Raw genomic sequence first — 5,675 nt, 5'->3', positions numbered from 1 at the left:
CCCCTGCCTGGTACCTGGTGTTGGAAATTTCTTTCTTTTTTGTCTTTGTCTTTTTCTTCTTTACTTTTTTAGACAGGACTAAGTCAAAGTGTATTTGGTGTAAATGAAATTTCTTTTTATTTTGGGAAGGTTATTTGGGTCTAGAGGGGCGAGAACAGGCAGGGTGGCCAGGTAGGGGCAGCCCTCATCTCCTAGGCTAGTGGCTAAGGCTTGTGCCAGGGTGTGAGGGAGGAGAACTGTAGAAGGAAGCTTTGCCTCCTAGATTAAGTACCATCCCAGAACCCCTGGCACATCTCTTGTGACTCAGCATCCCACATTGTTTCTGGTCTCCCACAGAGTGGTTCACACTCAGCTTTCTTCCTGCTCATCTCTGCTGAAAGTAAAATGCAGGCAGCCATATCAGGAAGCTGAAGCCTGAGACCTGAACTGGAGAGGCAGGGAATAAGAAATAGTGTTGGGAAGGCTGGACCTTAGCCCTTGTAAAGTGGCTAGCCAGGGCCATAGAGATGGGATTACAGGATTTATTGATGAGCTGGCTCCATGCACCTCGTAGTGGTAGTTTTCTCATAGCTTAGAATGCCTGGTGTCTGTTTTTTCTGGCATATGGAAGTGACATTGCCAGAGATCCCTGCCCAGCACTTCCCCTCCTCAGGAAGAAGAGCTAAAACCCAAAAGGTCAACTGCCTAGGGGTCCACCGTGAGTGTGCACAGCTGGACTGGGACAGAACTTCTGAACTCTGTGTGCACACACGCCCAGGGATAACATGTCTCTCATCTTAGCCCTGCTGTAGGCTGGGCTTTGTATGAGGAAACAAATGGGCAATGCTGTGTTGTCTCAGTTATGGCTGTGAAACAGATTTCTTTGAAACTTGGTCACCTGAAATAGCAATTTGTCCTGTGTTAATTAGATGGTTTTTTGTTGTTGTTTTGTTTTGTTTTTTACTTCCTTGATGTTGGCTGGAATAACTGCAAGGCCCAACACTTCTTTTGTGGGACAAGCACTCACTAGTTCCTTGCTGGGATGCAGCTGAGACTGTCAGTCTCTGTTCACCATGGTTGCTTCTGCATGACTGCCCAATCTTTTCAATGAGTAGTGGTTGTCTCTTGTTCTGTCCTGACCATGAGGTAAATGACTTTGCTCTGCTATGCACTCTCAGCCATGACATGCTGCCTCATCACAGGCCAAAAGGCAATGGATCCACAGGAATATGGACTACAACCTCTAAAACTGCACCAAAATAACTCCTCTTTGCCAGTTGATTATTTTGGGTATTTTGCTAGAGTAAGGGAAAACTGAGAGACAGAACCATCTTCATGGAGGTGATGCTGCCAGACTCCAAAAGTTATGTCAGAAAAAGTTACACAGCTCCTGTTTGGTTCTCGAGACTCTCCCTCTTGGAACCCTTTGAGCAGCCCACACACCAGTGAGGTGCCATATACTGGTGTCCACTCACCTGTTAGGTGACCAGCTTGAGTCATTCAGTCACCTCAGGCAGGAGCAAGAATGTACATAGTACATCAGCATTTATAGTATCCTCACCTACAGAAGAGGCATGCCTCCTATCAGGTCTGAATTCAAATCTGCAGATCTTATGAACATACTAAGAAGGCTTCTATTTGATGTCACTAGGTTTTGGGGTGGTCTGTTATATAGCATAGAGAGTAGACTATGCCTCTCCTGGAAGCTCTGGTCTACTTGACCTTGGGGTTCTTGAGTGAGAGGTGGGGAATTGCAACCAGAAAAGGTCAGGTACTGCTGATGGAAGCAGCAGTCAGTGCAGGCACCTTTGCTCCCTCTTCCCATGAAAAATTGTGGAAATGGTAGGTAGCAAATCCTGGCCTGGGGCCTTCCCTATTTATGTCCTCTCCAGTGGCAGGTTTGATGTGGTCAAATTTTTTTTAAAGGCTGAGTTTAAAGACCTGATTGTCTCTATTGAGTAGCTGCCCATCTAGAATATAAAGTACTGCATGAACTAAGGCAGAGGGGCTTTAGCAGGAAAGGGTTCAGGAAGCAGACATTGAAAAACATCAGATTTGTCTTTTAACATCCTCATGCCATGTGACCAGTGCTATGATTCTCCTGTTTGTGGAAAAGTGGCCTTGTGTGTGTGTATGTGTGTGTATGATGTATGTATGTGTTCCTGTGGGTGTGTGCAGATATGTGTGAATGCACACTCATGTGGAGGCTAGAAGTTGATGTCAGATTCCTTTCTCTATTCTTTTCTATCTTATTTTTTGAGACAAGACCTTTCACTGAACCTGGCGCTTGCTAATTGGCTGGATTTGCTGGCCAGTGAGCCCTAGGGATCTACTCCCAGCACTGGGATTATAGACCCACAACTATTTTGCTTTTTACATGGGTGCTGGGGAGAAAAGGTGTGCACCACCAGGCCTGGCAATTAAAAAAAAATGTTTTTTTGTCTTTTTTGAGACAGGGTCTCCTTGTAGCCCCAGCTGTCCTGGAACTCACTATGTAGACCAGGCTGGCCTTGAACTCACAAAGATCCACCTGCCTCTGCTTCCCAAGTGCTGGAATTAAAGGGTGTGCCACCACGCCCGGCGCCATAAAATTTTTTTTATAAAAAAGAAATAGGGGCTGGAGAGATGGCTCGGCGGTTAAGAGCACTGACTGCTGTTGCAGAGGACCCGGGTTCGATTCCCAGCACCCACATGGCGGCTATGAACCGTCCTTAACTGCAGTTCCAGGGGAATCTGAAGCCCTCTTCTGCCCTTCACAGCATTTCCCGACACGGGTGCACTCACATACATGCAGGCAATACACTCATATGCATAAAATAAAAATAATAAATATAATATTACAAAAAAAAGAAATAAGCTGGGGAGCTGGAAAAATGGCTCAGCAGTTAAGAGCACTGGCTGCTCTGGCAGAGAACCCAGGTTCAATTTCCAGCACCCATATGGCAGCTAACAACCATCTGCAGCTCCAGTTCCAGGAGATCCAGCACCCTCTTCTGGCTTCCCTGGGCATTACATGACATGGGTGCACTTCCATGCATGCAGGCAATACACTCATGTACATAAAATAAAAATAATAAATAAAATCTCTTTTTTTTCTGAGACAGGCTCTCTCTGTAGCCCCAGCTGAACTGGAACTCACTATGTAGACCAGGCTGGCTTTGATCTCACAGAGTTCCATCAGCCTCTTCCTCCCCAGTGATGGAACTAAAGGCATGTGCCACCACACCGGGCAGGGCTCTTCCATTTTGATCAAAGAGTTGTGACCAGTTTTTTTTTTTTTTTAAGATTTTATTTATTGAGCCGGACATGATGGTGCACACCTTTAGTCCCAGCACTTGGGAGGCAGAGGCAGGTGGCTCTCTGGGAGTTCGAGGCCAGCCTGGTCTACTTAGCGAGTTCCAGGTCAGCTGGGACTACAGGGAGACCCTGTCTCAAAAAGGACAACAAAAAAGTAAGATGCCCATCCCATCCCAAGGAGACATGGTCCAAAGTTTGCGGCCTGGAAAGCCCAGGATGGTGAACTGAGCTCAGGGCACTGGTCTACAGGACTCCACCCCAGCTGAGTTCTGCCACAGGTCTTGCTCAGGATTTGCTCAGGATCCAGTACATCGCCTCCACACCTGTGCCTCTGTATCTATTGGTTTTGGAGAAGAGTTCAGAGCTGGCAGAGGAGAATGTGGATACCTCTAGTCTGCATCTAAATCGACAAAGTCCTATGATCTTTGCTAAGCCTACTTCTAAAATAAGAATAACCTAAAGCTGGGTGTGGTGTCCACCATCTTTAATCCCAGCAACTCCAGAGGCAGAGGCAGGCAGATCTCTATGAGTTCAAGGCCAGCCTGGTCTACGCAGTGAGTTTCAGGCCAGCTGGGGCTACTGGGAGACCTGTTTCAAAAAGACCACAAAAAAAATGAAGGAAGGAAGGAAGGAAAGAAGGAAGAGAAAGAAAAAAAGAGAAAGAAAGAAAGAACCTATCCACTAAGACTTGTTTCTTGCCAGGTTCTCTCCTGATGGCTCTGCACATATACTTCATTGACCCTAATGACTGTTGCAAGCATGTTGTGGAGATTTGGTTTGACCTAATTATAACAGTGACTCAGAAACTACTTTTTGTTAAGCAATAGATTCCTCATCTGGACCTACAAGGTAACTAAAAGCAGGATAAAGGCCTGGCATTACTCCCTGCATTTTACATCTGTCTCCTTTGTCTTAAAAGTTTTGGTCAAGGGGCTGGAGAGATGGTTCAGTGGTTAAGAACACTGGTTGTTCTTGCAGAAGACCTGGGTTTGAATCCCAGCAGCCACATGGCAGCTAACAACTGTCCATAACTCCAGTCCCAGGGAATCTGGCAGCCTCTCTGACCTCCTCGGGCATTGCACGACATGGGTGCACTTACCTACATGTAAGCAATACACGTACGTATACACATAAAATAAAAAGTTTCGGTCAAACATCTGCTTAACTCTTAGACATCTTAGTTACTCAAGGAATATCTGTATTCACCTCAAGAGCTTTGTTGATGGAGTACTTGCCTACCATGCATGAAAGAAACCTTGGATTCAGTCCCCAACACTTTGTAAAACTAGTTGTATTGTAATCTCAGCTCCTAAAAGGTAGAAACAGGAGGATTCGAAGTTCAAGGTCATTCTCAGCTCAGCTACATATAGAGTTGGAGGCTAGCCAGCCTGGGCTACATAAGACTGTCTGTGCCCATAATCCCTCACTTGAAAGTCTGCAGTCATTGTTCCAAACCTGCAAGTCACCTTGGCTTTCCTCCAGCAGCAACAGCAATGCTTCACAGATATATTACCCCAAGATGAGGTCATCCCCAAGCAGGAACAGTCTTCTCATGGGAACTAGACTGTCCCCTCAAGTAATAATCTTACCTTGCAGAACCAGAACTGAGACAATGATCAGCCAGACCACAGTTTAAGGAAGACTGCTTAACTATGATTACCTCCTACCCCCGCCCCAATTCTTCCTTTGTGTAAACCTAAAGCTTGTGTCTGTACCCCAAAGATGGGTTGAAGTGCTTAATCTAATTCTAAATCCTTTTGTCTTTTTTCCCTTCTGAACCTGGATCTCGTATTGTAGCCCAGACTATCCTTTAATTTATGGCAATCCACCTGCCTCAGTGGGAATTACAGGCTTGAACCACCTGGCAGGAAGAAATTTCTTTAAAAAGGCATACTCAGGGCTGATGGCTCATCAGTTAAGGTCACTAGATGCTCTTGCAGAGGACCTGGGTTCATTTCCCAGTATCCACCTGGCAGCTAACAACCATCCATAACTCCAGTTCGAAGGACTCTGACCCTCTCTTATGACCTCTATGGGCATTGCACAACATGGGTGCACTTACATACATGAAGGCAATACACTCAATACACATAAAATAAAAATAAAAATAAATATTTTTTAAATGCTATACTTGCTGGATGTGGTGGCATATGCTTTTAATCCCAGCACTCTGGAGGCAGAGTCAGTAGATTTCTGTGAGTTCAAGGCCAGCCTGGTCTAAATAGTGAGCTCCAGGTCAGCTAGGGCTACAGGGAGACCCTGTCTCAAAAAGACCAAAAAAAGCTCAACAGAGGTAGGATCATAGGAGGAAGGATATTAGTAAGGAAGAAAGGGGGGTAGTGGGGGCACCTTAAGTGGGAAAACCATGATAGAGGGGGGAGACGATACAAGAGAGAAAC

The sequence above is a fragment of the Nannospalax galili genome, unplaced genomic scaffold, assembly GCF_000622305.1.
Source record: "Nannospalax galili isolate Female #2095 unplaced genomic scaffold, S.galili_v1.0 scaffold2660, whole genome shotgun sequence".
Taxonomy (NCBI): domain Eukaryota; kingdom Metazoa; phylum Chordata; class Mammalia; order Rodentia; family Spalacidae; genus Nannospalax; species Nannospalax galili.
The sequence above is the reverse complement of the archived record's forward strand: the minus strand, read 5'-3'. Positions refer to the sequence as shown.